General features: G+C 50.8%; 1 protein-coding gene across 2 annotated transcripts in view; it reads right to left on the bottom strand.

The window, feature by feature from the left end:
* The window catches only part of FOXN3 (forkhead box N3), a 448,726-nt gene that overhangs the window by 404,126 nt on the left and 30,040 nt on the right, over positions 1 to 14,560 (bottom strand). The window lies entirely within an intron of this gene.

The following is a 14,560-nucleotide window of genomic DNA, read 5'->3' as shown; positions in this document are numbered from 1 at the left end:
CACGAGCCTTCAGTCTGCGCAGCGCAGCCAGGAGCTCAATCTCGGAGTTCCAGCCTCCAGGATATGCGAGAGGAAAAGTTTCTGTTGCCTTAGTTAAAGCCACTTCCCTGGTGATAAAGTCACCTCCCCGGTGGTCCAGTGGCTGAGACTCTGCACCCCTAATGCAGGTGGCCAGGTTTGATCCCTCAAACTGAGAGTTTGCTGCGACTAAAGATCCCACGTGCTGCAACAGAGATCCCGCACGCCAGGCCTAAGACCTGGCACAGTCAAGTAAACACATATTTTTTTTAATTAAAAAGAATTTTTTAAAAGCCATTCAGTTTGCAATGCAGGAGACCCTGCTTCAATCCCTGGGTCGGGAAGATCCCCTGGAGAAGGGACAGGCTACCCACTCCAGTATTCTTGGGCTTCCCTTGTGGCTCAGCTGGTAAAGAATCCGCCTGCAATGCGGGGGACCTGGGTTCGATCCCTGGGTTGGGAAGATTGGTGGAGAAGGGAAAGGCTCCCTGCTCCAGTATTCTGACCTGGAGAATCCCATGGGCGGTATAGTCCGTGGGGTCACAGAGAGTCGGACACGACTGAGCGACTTCCACCTCACTTTCACTTGTGGTGCGTTTTGTCACAGCAGCCCTGGGGCACCAGCACACTGGCTTCACTACAGCCTCTGGGACGTAGGACAGCAAAGGGAAACCAACACACCTGGAGACCTGAGTTCCAGGCTCCCCTCTGCAGCCACCCCTCAGCTGGACCTCCACCCAGCATCCGCATCTTTGAAAGGGAGCATTTTAACCTAAGCAAGCACCGCATCCTCTTTCAGGTTTGAAACTCTATGCCCCATCACACCCCAGCCAAGAAAGTCATCTGCTCGAGCATCTACTGACGGTGAGAGTGTGACGGGGCTGAAAGAGGAAAGCACTTGCCAACTCAAGAACCTTCCCATCACCAGAAGTCAAGGAGAAAGGGGACAGAGCGGTGAGCGGTGGTCCCTGCCTTCACCATGTGCCACATAATCCCTGCATCTTCACATCAAATCTGGCCTGCAGCCCTCCTGCCACGGCAAGTTAATACAGAGAGACACTGCGAGCTGCCAGGCACAGAGAATTGATACACAGGGTAAGAGGCTCTCCACGACCCACACTGCGTTTCCCAAACCTGCTCGTATCAAGGTCATTTAACCCCAGAAATACGAAACCTGCAGAAGACAAGAAAAGAAAAAGGGAGGCTGGCGCTGAGACTGTCCCTCCACCCGCATCCCAGTTACACAATCAGCTTTTCAGCTGGGGGGCTCTTCAAAATTGCTAGAAACTAACGATTATGAAACAAACCCCACTAGTAGAGACCAACAAGAAATTCCTGGAAAAACCCTCACTCAGACGCACCATTCCATCTTACCTTTTTTTTCCAAGAGTAAATTGCGGCTGTCAAATTACACCCTTTCATTACTGTCATGGACTCATTTTAGGAACAGCTAATCAGAAAAGCCGACAGAGGTATTTAATCAGGTTTTTTTTTTCTTCCAATGACCTAATGTTTTGGTATGAAACTGCCGCCAGCTCACGCTGGGTAGAAATTTAGCACTGTCAGCATTTAATTATTATTTTATCACAGATTTCTTTACTTTCCTCCAGGGAAGAAATAACTTATATGTTTTTAAAAATGCAACAAATGCTTACCTTTTAAAATCGCAAGACGCCACCCTTACTAGTTTGCTTTGTCAAAAATCACCAGCTGGGGAGACGGGACAGGTCACAGAAATGTACTTTTGAGTTAAGAAGAGGTACCGCTATCACCAGCTTCAATCTTCCGGAACGCCGAGACAATGCGGTGAAAATGATGGACGTCCTGCTGGTTTTCAGGGCATGAAATACTCATGACTCATTCGGGTTCGTGTGTGACTGCAGCAACATGGTCCAAACGCTATCCCTGGGCCCACGACCTGCAAGTGGAGCTCTCAGCTTCACTCTCCTCCTCTCCTTCCCTCCAGGAAACTTCGCCTTTTCTTCTCTAAGGTGGGAATAAAAGAACAGAAGAAAAAGGAGGGACAGACAGAAAAGGGAAGGGCAGACGGGTGTGCAGGTGGGACCCTGACTCCCCTTCCTTGGCCGCTACCCTCGGAGTCTAGAGACCCGAGCCGACCCGAGACGCTGAGTCTGGAGAACAAGAGGGAGCGGGCAGGGACCAGATGCCTAGATGTGTCCCTCAAGCCAGTTTCGCTTTCATTTCATCCTCCCCACTCAGCTGAAGTCTCTTTTTAGAAAAATAGCCATTTCATCATCAACACCACACACACACACACACACACACACACACACACACACACACACACACGCACCAAAAAAAAACCCCTCTTCATTTGCCTCTCTTCCCCTTTACCCACAGAGTTCCTGCTTCAGAGTCGAGCTCTGAACAAGCTGAGGATGCTCGGTGCAGACAAGCCATCACCAGATATTTACTGAGTGCCTCCTGTAAGCGTTTACTGAAGGTGTGACATGGTGTAAACCCAGGTACAAGGTGGTATCCAGGGAAGAGTCCCATGTAAGCAAGAAGGCTGGTCGTTTTTCAGAGCATGGTATGTGTGACTCACGAGCGGACAAGAAAGGTTACCCCCGTTCACGCTCATCAGCTCCAAAGGCGCCGGTGCCGCCGGTGCAGCTCATTCCGAAGCAGAACTAAAGGCCGCTCCCCCAAATCTGTCCTTCCACCCCTCCCCCAAATCTCTCTCATCTTAGGAAATTCCACCTCCGAGGTTCTGTCAGCATCCCAAGACCTCCTTGTCCCTCCCACTTCCATACAATGCACCAGAATGTTATCTTTGTCTTCGCTTGATCCCGTGGAGCCCAGGGACATCACTCGGCCTCCAGGACTAACCCTAGCCCAAGGTTTCCCATAAATAAATCCAGCGCCCCTCCCCAAAGCGGGTCAGCTCCAGGGCCTCCACCGGGCCCCGCTCCCCTCACATTCCCGCTGCTGCAATTCCACACATGAGCCAGGACCCCTTCATCGCCCTTGGGCTCTTGGCTCACGCTGCGCCCTCCTCCTGGAAGCTCTTCTTTCCACCATTGACGTAATAAGCTCCTCCTTCTGGATTTAAAGGTTCTGTAAAGGGGAAGCCCGTGGTGGTCCAGCGGTTAAGAACCTGCCTGGCAGTGCCGGGCACACGGGTTTGATCCCTGGCCTGGGAAGATCCCGCATGGCAGTGCAGCATCTAGGGCTGTGCACCACAGCCCCCGAGTCTGCCGTGTGGGGCCGCAGAGCGGACAGGAAGCAGCGGAAGCCCACCGAGTCTGCCGTCCGCAGAAGCCCACCGAGTCTGCCTTCCAGGGCCGCAGAGCGGACAGGAAGCAGCGGAAGCCCCTGCACCCTGAAGCCCACGCTCCACGGCAGGAAAAGCCGCGCAGTGAGCAGCCCGCACGCCAGGAGCCCCCCCACCGCGCTCTGCGCAGCTGGAGAGCGAAGCAGGGAAGACTCCGCGCAGCCAGAAGGAAACACACAGAGAGACTTCAGTAACGCAGAAGAAAGGAGAGCAGTATCCTGTGGGGTCGGTTCGGGACAGCCTCCCCGGAGCTGACCCCTACCATTCGCGTCCTCGATCGCTCCTCGCCGCAATTCGCAGTTGCTTCACCTGTCTACGCCCTTGTTAGTCACATACACACTCCTTGCAAGCAAAGGCCTCCTCTGTGCTTTTCACTGCTACAACCCCAACAAGCAGCACAAAGCCTGGCACAAATCACAGATTCAGCAGCTGTTTAAATGAAGGAACCAAGTGTTTGTTATTCATTTCCCAGCAAGAGATAAGTAACACATGGCTTCCCTGGGGGCTCAGATGGTAAAGAATCTGCCTGCAACGCAGGAGACTCAGGTTTGATCCCTGGGTCGGGAAGATCCCCGGGAGAAGGGAATGGCAGCCCACTCCAGTCTTCTTGCCTGGAGAATCCCATGGACAGAGGAGCCTGGCGGGCTGCAGTCCGTGGCGTCACAAGAGTTGAATACAACTTAGTGACTAGTCCACCACCACCAGGACCATACACATAAATATAAGTGTTTACTCACGTCGAAGCTCACACCACATCGTAAAGCAACTATACAGCAATAAAAATTAATTAACTTTTTAAAAAGATTGAACCAAGCAGCCAAAGGAAAGGAAGCTTACACATGTCTTGGGTCATGGATGGTTCGGCCCTTTTGAGGATAACCTTCAAGGTGAGCTGTACATCAGTCTTCCTTTTCAGTTCCCACAGTCTGATCCAGATTATCCGAGGGCAGCAACGGGGCAAAAGAGACTAAAGGTGAGGAGTGGGTGGAGCCTCAGAGTCAGGGCAAGAACAGGAGAGATGGAAAGGCGGGGCCATCCTGGGTGAGCAGCGGGGTAAGACTTCGGCCCAGCTCTGCCACGCCTGTAGCCGGGGCTGCCTCCTTCTGTCTCTTGAGTAAGTAAGTGTTAGTCGCTCAGTCATGCCCAACTCTTTGCAGCACCATGGACTGCAGCCCACCAGGCTCCTCTGTCCATGAGATTTTCCAGGCAAGGATACTGGAGTGGGTTGCCATTTCCTTCTCCAGGGGATCTTCCTTCTCCAGGGGATCTTCCCTACCCAGGGATGGAACCCGGGTCTCCTGCATTGCAGGCAGATTCTTTACCAACTGAGCTACAAGGGAAGCCCTCTGTCCCCTCAGGGAAGGGCTAATTCCTCCACCAGATGGCTGTGTGCTGACACGGAGCATTTTACAGACGCATGGCTACTCTCTAGACAGGCAGTAAGCATAGAGAGTCAACCTCCACGAAACCTTGGTGCTGCCAGAAAACCGAAATCAATTCAACATGCGTATGTCGAGGCCAGATATTGTTCGAGTCAATGGGGGTTCGGAGCTAAAATGTAAAGAACAGTGCCCGCCTTTAAGACACTTACAGACCACAGAGGGAGGCAGTTTTCCACGCAGCATCTGTGCGCACAGGTACTTGCCCGGCGGTGCGGTGGTGAAGAGCCCGCCTGCCGAGGCAGGTACAGGCAGATGACGCAGGTTCGATCTCTGGGTCAGGAAGATTCCCTGGAGAAGGGAATGACAACCGCTCTGGGCAGGGGCGTCTGGCAGGCCGCAGTCCACAGGGTCACAAAGAGTCGGGGGCTCACACCCACAGAGCAGTGCCGTCGCCGGCAGCGGACCGGAGCTGCGCTCGCGCGCTGAGTCTCTGCAGTCGGGCCAGACTCTGTGTGACCCCATGGCTGCAGCCCGCCAGGCTCCTCTGTCCGCGGGATTCTCCAGGCAAGAATACCGAGAGGGTTGCCGTGCCCTCCTCCAGGGGGTCCTCCCAACCCAGGGGTTGAACCCGTGTCCCTTACATCCGCCTGCATTGGCAGGCGGGCTCTTTACCACTGGCCCCACCCCTGGGGTGGATGCCATTACAACTAGGGGCCCAGGAAGGCCTGCCTCTTCCCCTCACCACAACTCCTTCACTTTACCAACCATCGAACGAGTCACAGGAACAAGGGCCTAGCAGGGAATCAAAATGTGACTTTATCAGGAGCTCAGCCTATCCAGCACTCTGGCAAGGATTACTCACCAGGGTGTGAGAACAAGGGGAAACACTTGGAGTCACAAGGTAATTTTTAAGGCGTAGTGATCTTGCCCACCATGGGCTGTGGCCCAGTTCAGGTCCTATAAGTCTAGGTTTCACACCTGCTCCACCCAAGCGATGGAAAGCACAGCTGAGGGAGGAGCTAAACACAGAGCCCCCGCAGCACGTCCTACGATGTATCATAGTGAATGCCGTTCCCGCTTTACAGACGAAGAATCAGGCTTGCAAAGGACTGACAGCCCAAGATCATACAGGCATGGAACGGCTGAGGAGGGCCTAAACCCGGGTCTTTCGATCTCAAGTTCAGTTCACGACTCTGGTACTGAGCCTCACCGTGATAGGAGACGTCACACATGCGAAGTGACTCGTACTCGGACGAAGCAGACGTTACAGCCAATCCGTCATCACAGTCAGCAACCTGAAAGCAACTGTTTCTAGAAATTTCTAATTGTGGAAAGACTTCAGCTACCTGGATTGTGCGGTGTGTTCTGTTGCTAAGTCATGTCAACTCACAAAGACTCGGCCCTTTGTGACCCCAGGGACTGCAGCCCGCCAGCTCTCCACAATGACCCAGGCATTTAAATGAGAAAGAAGGACCTCTCAGTGGCTAAAAAGCTCATCCACTCGGCACCCTTGAACTTTTGTCCAGAACCAATTAACTCTTACTTTGAACACAATTCTAATCAGTTGTATTGTCTGGTTTCTTAACCTCTAGCCAGGTAGATATGGTAAATTAAAACAGATTCCTGGAAGGAGAGAAAGTGATTACAGTGAAAAGTGACAGCCTTATAAAAAAAAAAAAAAAAGAACCAAGCAGAGGTTGGCAAACTTTTCCTATGAAGATCAGAGAGTAAATATTTTAGGCATCATGGATCATACTTTCTCTGTTGTGACGACTCAACTTCACCAGTGTAGCTCGAAATAAGCCACAGACCAATGTGTAAACGAAGGAGCATGGCTGAGTTCCAATAAAATTTTATTTACAGAAACAGGTGGCAGGTCAAATTTGGCCCAGAGGCTACAGTTTGCAAACCATGGAATAGAAGAAAGTTTCAAAGCCAACACAATAGCTAGAAAAATCTTAGCAGTCTTGGGCTGTATCTTAAAGAAACAAATAATCCCAACCTCAGCAGCCCTTTAGGACAACTGGCGTTAGAGAATATCATGGTCCTCCACCTTAAAATTACAAAAGTTTAGAAATCAGAATGGTCTTGGGAATGTTACAGTCCAACATCCTATTTTTACAGAGGAAGAAGTATATTCTCAGAGAGGTTGAGCGACTCGCTAAAAGTCCAACAGCTAACTAATAATTAAACTTAAATTAGAGCCAGTGTTTTGATACCATGTTTAGAACTCTTTCCATTATCCCATGTCTATTATTTTAGCCTTTTTGATAACAATGAACAGAGGAAATGCTCATTTAATTAAAACACTACACCCTTGAGGTTGTTAAGATTCTGGAATCGCTAAAGTACACAGTTCTAGATGTTTAGAAAGATGACTGTGAATCATCACGACAAAGGTTAAATTGGGTTCAATGTCCTCAGAGAAAAGGATTTCAGAAGTAGGGCTAAAAAGAATACATTTCAAATAATTAAAAAGGTAATATATGTGGAAATTTTTATCCTCCCTTGCGCATGGGAAAATGGAGTACCACTGGCCATTCGTTTACGAGCAGGAAAGGTTGCCATCGGATTCGGTCAGTTTAGACCTGTCCGTAAACTCTGATCAGTCCGGGACTAGCCCACGAATCACCACGGCACTGAGAGGGCCCAAAAGCAATTTCTGAAATTTCCAGACGCCCACATTCATTCAACTGCCTTTTCTAAGAAAAGCAAAGAAGCTGCTCTCAGCCCGATCTGCCCCTTTCTCTTTTCTGCTCCTTTTCTGAATTAATTAGGAAAGAGAAACAGGGCCCCTGATGTGTGTATAAACATTCCGAATGCTGGTTAAACATGAAAGAACAGAGGTGGGGGACACAGAAATGACGAATTTTATTTCTGCGATGACAAGTTGGAGCCCCCCTGCCAGCTGGACCTTGCAGAGGCCAGAAGCACACACCTGTCCACACGGAAGTCAGCGAGGAGGGGGAGCAGAAGACAGGGGGCCAGCGGCCGGCCGTGCCAGCGAACGGGCTCCGATTGCTCGGGCTCAGTGAGCACTGCCGAGTACAGGGAGGCCCCCAACGGCCCCTGACACCAGGGAAGACAGCGAGGCCACCCCCGTTTTCCTGACCACACAAGTGGTCCTCTTTCTGTTCACGGACCCCAGAGCGGGGCTGCGGTTCAGGGAGCTCACCTTCCTCTAAGCGGGGGAGAAAGGGCAAAGCGGGGGAGGTCGACCACTGCTCCCAAGAGCCCCCGAGATGCACTTCCCAGTTGGACAGACCTGCCGAAGGAAATGAGAAGCGATAAGTGGTTGGGCCCTGATTAGATCAGCCACCTTGGGAAAGGTGCTGAGCCAGAGATATTTCACTGAAATAAGGAGAAACCTGGGAATAGATTTCTGGCAAGCAATCCTGCAGTAGATACGGTCTGAATTGGAAATGGATTTCATGGGCAGATAAAGTCTAATAAATGGCAGGTCACTCAAAACTCATATATCATCAAGTCTCATGCAGCGTCTGTGAAGTTTGTTATCAATAATTTAACATCGGGAGAACCTAGCCCTTGGCAAATATTTAATTTCAAAACATACCTACTGATTTACTCTGATACGGCATATATAGTATATTAAAAATATATTACAAGAAGCCAAATGCCAATGAGGTGGCGTTTAGAGAAGACCAGGGGCACTGCTTGCTTTTCCAAATATTCTGTCAAAGAAAGGGAATGGACCCTCCATCCACGGAGTTAGTCCACTAGCAATTTCTAAACTGCATGGGGAGGAAAGCCTGCCTGCGGGCCCTGCTGCACACAGCACGGACGCCAGTGGAGCTCCCACTCCCAGCCAAGCAATGAGCCAGATGCTCGTAGACAAGCTCTGGGGGACAGGACATAGGGGCCCCCAGACACGGCTCTCCAGGCCAGGCCTGAAGACCACGGGAGGAGGCGGGATCTGTGCAAAGCAAGGCCCTCAGTGGCTAAGGGGAGGCTTCTAAAATTTAGCTGGCGTGCGGCTGCGCTGGGCCTCTGTTGCAGAGCGCGGGCTCCTCGCCGCTGAGCGGGGGCTTCCTCCGGGTGCAGCGAGTGGGGGCTCCTCTCTAGCCGCGAAGCCGGGGTGGCTCACTGCAGGAGCCTCTCCTGCTGCGGAGCACGGGCCCTAGTCTCACAGGCTGCAGGAGCTGTGCCACGCGAGCTCAGCAGCTGTGGTGCCCAGGCTGAGCTGCTCTGCGGCACGTGGGATCTTCCCAGACCAGGGATTGATCCTGTGTCCCCTGCACAGGCAGGAGAACTCTTAACCACTGGGCCACCAGGGAAGTCAGAAGAGGGGACTTTTTTTTTTTTAATTTAGCATAATTGCTTTACAGAATTGTGTTGGTTTCTGCCAAACATCAACATGACTCAGCCAACAGGGGACATTTTTTAAGAGGACAGGAGGTCAAGGGAATTACCTCCGCGGTCACTGCCTACAACTCCAGTTGATCTCAGCCACTTTTCCTGCAGCCCCGCATCCTTCAGTCCTCTCCAGGGCAGACCCTTGCCACTCCCTGGCTGCAAGGTGGCACCCCTTGTGATGGTTGGAATGTTTGTGTCCCCCCAAAATTCACGTGTTTGAACCCTAACACCCAATGTGACGGTGTTAGGAGGCAGGGCCTGGGGGAGGCAATTGGGTCATGAAGGCAGAGCCCTCGTGAATGGGATTAGCGCCCTTAGAAAGGAGGGCCCAGAGAGCTCTTAAGCCCCTTCTGCTGTGGAAGGCTATGAAGACAAGTCTGTAAGTAGAAGAGGGCTCTCCTCCAACCACACGGACACCCTGATCCCAGATTTTCAGCTCCAGACTGGGAGAAATACAAATGTTAGCTGTTTATAAGCCACCCAGCCTGCGGCGTTTTGTTCTAGCAACCTGAACAGACACAGACAGCTAAGGGCCACCGGCATCAGCAGCAAGAGGTCCAGGGAGACGGCTGCTTTCTAAGGGAACGGGAGTTCATTAACTGAGTTTAGAGTGGAGGCGGGGGCTCAACAAGTGCAGAGTCCTCCCACGGTGAGCACTCTTCTCTAACAAGGTTTTAGGTCTTTGTGGAGTCGATGACAGCCTGGGAGAGAGCAGGGGGGAGGGCAGAGAGAGAGAAAGAGCTTCTCCTTGTCTCACCCCCAGAAAGCCCTGAGGGACAGTTGGACCAAGGACTCGCGGGCACCAGGCGCCAGGCCCAGCTCCACCACCCACAGCTAACAGCCTCAGGACCTGACGGCACAGTCTTGAGGGGCCTCTCTGTCTGAAGGTGCTGGAGCATAACTGTCACCGCTCTCAGCACCGGTTTTCCCACCAGCTCCCATCCCACGGCCTCGGCTTTGCAGTAGGAAGTTGCTCTGACCATCCTACAGACAAGGAGGACAGAGCGGGCAACTGTCCCTGGACCTGGCTCCTAACTCTTTGGGTTTATCCACATGTGCAAAGGCAGCCCAGACCTCCAGGCCCTTCCAGCTCACAGCTCTTCCCCATGAAATCCAGAACTGCCTTGACAGCCAGGTCACTATGAAGTTCTCAGTTCTGTACGCAGCGCCTTTAAGGGAGTTAGCAGGGTATACCAGAACTCCGAAACAAAACATAGACCCCCAAGCACCAGCACAAAAGCTTGCCCTGCACCCTAACAGCCTAGCCAGACGAGCCGGCGCTTAAGCAGACAAGAGCAGGTGAGACAGTCACAAAGTCCTCAAAGCCAGCGGGAGGTACTGAGAATACCGGTGTCTGAACTGACAGTGAGGAGGTCACCCCAGACTCAGTTTCCCCTTCACAAGCTGCTACTATCCTCCTCTTCTCCGTCCTTGATAAAGTCCCTACCTTTCAGAGACATGAAGGGGCCAGACTGCCAAGGGGACCCCAAGAGATACTGACTCCAGACGGTCATAGTTACAATCACTCAAGGTGATGACCTTGAGGGCCGCGGTCATCCGAACAGGTTCACAGGTCTGCGGGCCATCCACCCCGACACTCCAGATTCATCCTAAAGACAGAAGTAGGGGGGCTGTGGTGTTTATTTGGGGTGAGTCAACAGGCTGGCAGGGCTGGGGGAAACATGGGGGGCAGGGGTGAAAGTTGGCGCGAAAAAGAGTGAGGGGGTTAGACATCTGCCCACTCCCCACTCACATTACAGATTCAAATTCAACCTCCACTTACAGTTCTCTCTGCTGCTGGTGAATTCTCTGCAAGACAAAAGCCCAAGTCTACAGTTCACTGTTACAGGAGCGCACAAAACCCAGCTCGAGAGCACACAAACCACAAAGATGTCAGAGTCAGCATTCCGGAACAGAAAGGAACCGCCATGCTCGGGCCCTTGGACACTGCTCACAGCTAGCTCCATCCCTCTCTCTGACTTCTCTCCCTCTACGCCTCCAGGGATTCGAAATTCAACCCAGCGGACCAGAAGTCAGGCGTGTTCTCTAACAATCCTCTCTGGTTTAGGGTTAACAACCCCAGATCACGCTTCTGTCTACTTTTGGAAGCGCTAAGCGATGCCACAGCCACGTGGTCCGAGAAGTAACAGCAACTCTCGATGTCGGGAGGGGGCTCCCCACGGCCCTCCCGCCTCAGTGGCGGTGTCCGTGACACTCTTCACTCGGCAGAACTGGGGCGCCACGCACCGTGCTCTGCTGGTAATCCTCACTGGAGTCAGTGCAGGTGGGAGGAGAGTCAGGTCTTTGATTGTTGCACCTTCCACTCCTGACACCATAGCGATTTATCTTCAGCCCCGATTTCTTTCCCCTCTGATGACCCCTTAGTAATCTGCCAGAGACACCATGTCAGGAAATTCCGGGAACCCTGAGAGGGAAAACGTTAAGTATCAGAACAGCCGCGTGAGCGGGCACTTGGCGCTTTGTGGAACAACTTCAATTGAGTGCATTTAGACCGCTTTGTATTAACTAATTTAGAACATTTTGCTTTCGCAGACTTAGCTGACTGCTTTGCACTGCCAAACTAAATACTCCACTTTCTAACACACCCCTGTGTACGCATGTCGTTTCTCCTTTTAGGCTAGGAATGTAATGTTGACATAAATGTCAAATAAAATTAATGAGAGAATGGGCCCTCAAATGGTACTTCTGTGCAGGGAATTTGTTAGACGGGGACCTTTGAGCCCGAATGTATATATAATTATATAACACTCATATGAGGAAAGAATCTTAATGGTAAGCTTTAGCCAATTTATCACCTTTGGCAGAAATGCTGTTACCTACAAAAAGCAGGATGCGAGTAAATTAAGATGAAAATACCCTAAGATTAGTCTGTCACAGCAAGCTACTGGAGAAAGAGCAGGGTGGCCCAGCTGCCCATATTGAATCCTCGCCTTATCTGTACAGAATCCAGGTCAGACGTCTGCTGCCCTGCCTGAATGCTTCCGCTGTTGACTTTGCCAATGGCCTTCCTCCTGCCTCACCCAGCTCCTTCTCCCACCTCGCATCCCCACCGGCCACTTAGGAAGAGTAAAAGTGGCAGTTAGAGCAATAACAGGCATTTGCACTGGATTCTGAGGGCGGCTGCCTCCGCCCCCACACTGATATAACCACTTTGTCTTTTATTTGTCATCTCAACCATCTTCCTCAAGTATGGCGGAATCACAGAAAATCACTCTAATCATGGAAAAGAGCCCCGTTCCCTTCTCTTGCCAGAGTAAAATGCATGGAGTAAAATTTCCTCTAAACACAAGGGAAACTCACATTTACCCCCAAGCCTAAGGAAAGTGGTCAGCGGGACCCAAAGGCGGCCACACGAACATTTATGCAGAGAACCTGCAAAAACCTGAGCAGATGCCTTAGGGGGAAGAGTTTCAAAGAAAACAGTGATTGTGTTTTGGTTTTCACACTGCAGATTGAATCCTAGGGACTAGACAAACACCACCCCCCCCCCCAATCACATTTCTCTTTCATACACTGATCTCAAACACTATCCCATAATTGTGAAATTCCATAATGTTTTCTGTACATAAAATGAAAAAGAAATCAGAAGGATAGGTTCCTGTTTCTTCCCGGTTACCAGGATACCCTTCTTCTCCTGGAAGACCTCCCCCTCAAAGAATAACACACTAGTCATTATAGTTCTAAGAGCGATTCCTCCAATGATGGGAATCACAGCAGAATCACACATAAGACACAAATTCCTCCTGATTGCATGCTTCTTTAAACAGTTCACAAAATCCATATATTTGGGAGAGTCACAGAGAACTTCTAATTAATTTATGGTGCGGCAAAGAGAAACCGCTTGACTACCAACTTCAAACAACTCACGCTCTGTTGGTGTACGGTGAAGCCATCCTGATTCTGGATAATTTGAAAAGTGGGCATAGGACCCAGCAAATATTCTCCATTTTTATTCTTCTTCTCCAGGCTATCAGTTCATAATGAACAAATATGGAAATTTTTCTGAGGGGGAAATCCAACTACCAAAATAACTCCTTCATAATTCATATGTGCAATCACAACGGTGATTAATAAAATCCTGAAACAGTTCCTAAAAGCCTAAAGCATTAATTACTCTGCTAGATGTCAGGACTCTGTGAAAACCTATGACAGCAGGTTACTCAGGCAAATTAAATCATGTGAACTTAAGGCGGAAAAAGAAATCTTTGCTTGGTAGGTTTGCAAGCTGGTAAATGTACGCTTTCGAAGAGGGGTAACCAACCCACGGCTCTTTGGGGCTCCATATTTCAACCTTGAGAGACATATGAAAGAGGTAAAAAATGTCACTGCAAATTGAATTTATGCTGGGATGAAAGGTAACATTATATCCTTTGAAAGACCTAAAATAAAGGAATGCTACTATTTCCATTAAGGGGAAGCGTAACTCTCATCGAGCGTGTCCAGCGCTGGCTGTTCAATCCGACTCTTCTCTTGCTTCTGTGACACCACAACCCAGTTCTTCTCCGACTTCAATGAAAGCTTGTTCTCAGTTACTTCTGCAAGTGCATATTTTCTTGGTCGGATGGCTAAATTTTAGTGCTCAAGGCTCTGCTCTGGACCCTTTTTTCTGCACCCCCTCTCTGGACGCTCTCACCCAATCTTGTAGCTGTGGACACCAGCCACGTGCCGACGACCCTGCCCCCCAAGTTCCAAACATCAGTGCCCACTGCCTTCTTGACATGCCCGCAGGCATCTCAAATTTAGGCCGTAAATTCCAGAGCGCCACTCCCCTCCCTCAGGTCTTTCCAATCTCACGAAATGACACTGCATTCCAAACTCCTCAAATAATCCTCCACTGCTCCTTTCCCCTCTCCCCACTTCCAATCCACGAGCTCTGCTTCCAAAACATATCCTGAATCTCTTTACTCTCACTGTTCCAACTTAGCACTGTAACTGAAATCCCTTTTCTCCCAGACATGGTCATACCTCTCAAGTGGCCTCCCTGTAAGGCCATCCTCCACGCTGTAGGCAGAATATTCTCCCAAAAAAATAAATCAGGGACTTCTCTGATGGCACAATAAGAGGGGACACATGCTCGATCCCTGGTCCAGGAAGCTTCCACACGCAGTGGAGGAACGGGGCACCACAACTATGGGGGGTGAGCTGGAGGGCGCGCAGGCTGCGACTGCTGGAGCCTGCACGCCAAGAACCCGTGAGCCACAAGACGAGCCGCCACAGGGGAGCCAACAGACCCCGACGAAGAGCAGCTCCTACTTGCGCGGCCAGAGAGCCCACGCCACGAGGCTCCAGCGCAGCCACAGATAAATCAGTCTCAAAAAGTATGCCTGCTCTGGCAGTCCGGGGGGCTAAGACTCTCTGTTCTCAATGCAGGGGCATTGGCTGGATCCCTGCTGGGGAAACTAAGATCCATGCTGCACAGCGTGGCCAAAAAAATAAATAAATAAAAATAATTTTTAAAAATTTTTAAACA

The sequence above is a fragment of the Capra hircus genome, chromosome 10 (genome assembly GCF_001704415.2).
Source record: "Capra hircus breed San Clemente chromosome 10, ASM170441v1, whole genome shotgun sequence".
NCBI classification, from domain to species: domain Eukaryota; kingdom Metazoa; phylum Chordata; class Mammalia; order Artiodactyla; family Bovidae; genus Capra; species Capra hircus.
Note: the sequence above shows the minus strand (reverse complement) of the source record. Positions and strands in the feature narration are given on the sequence as shown.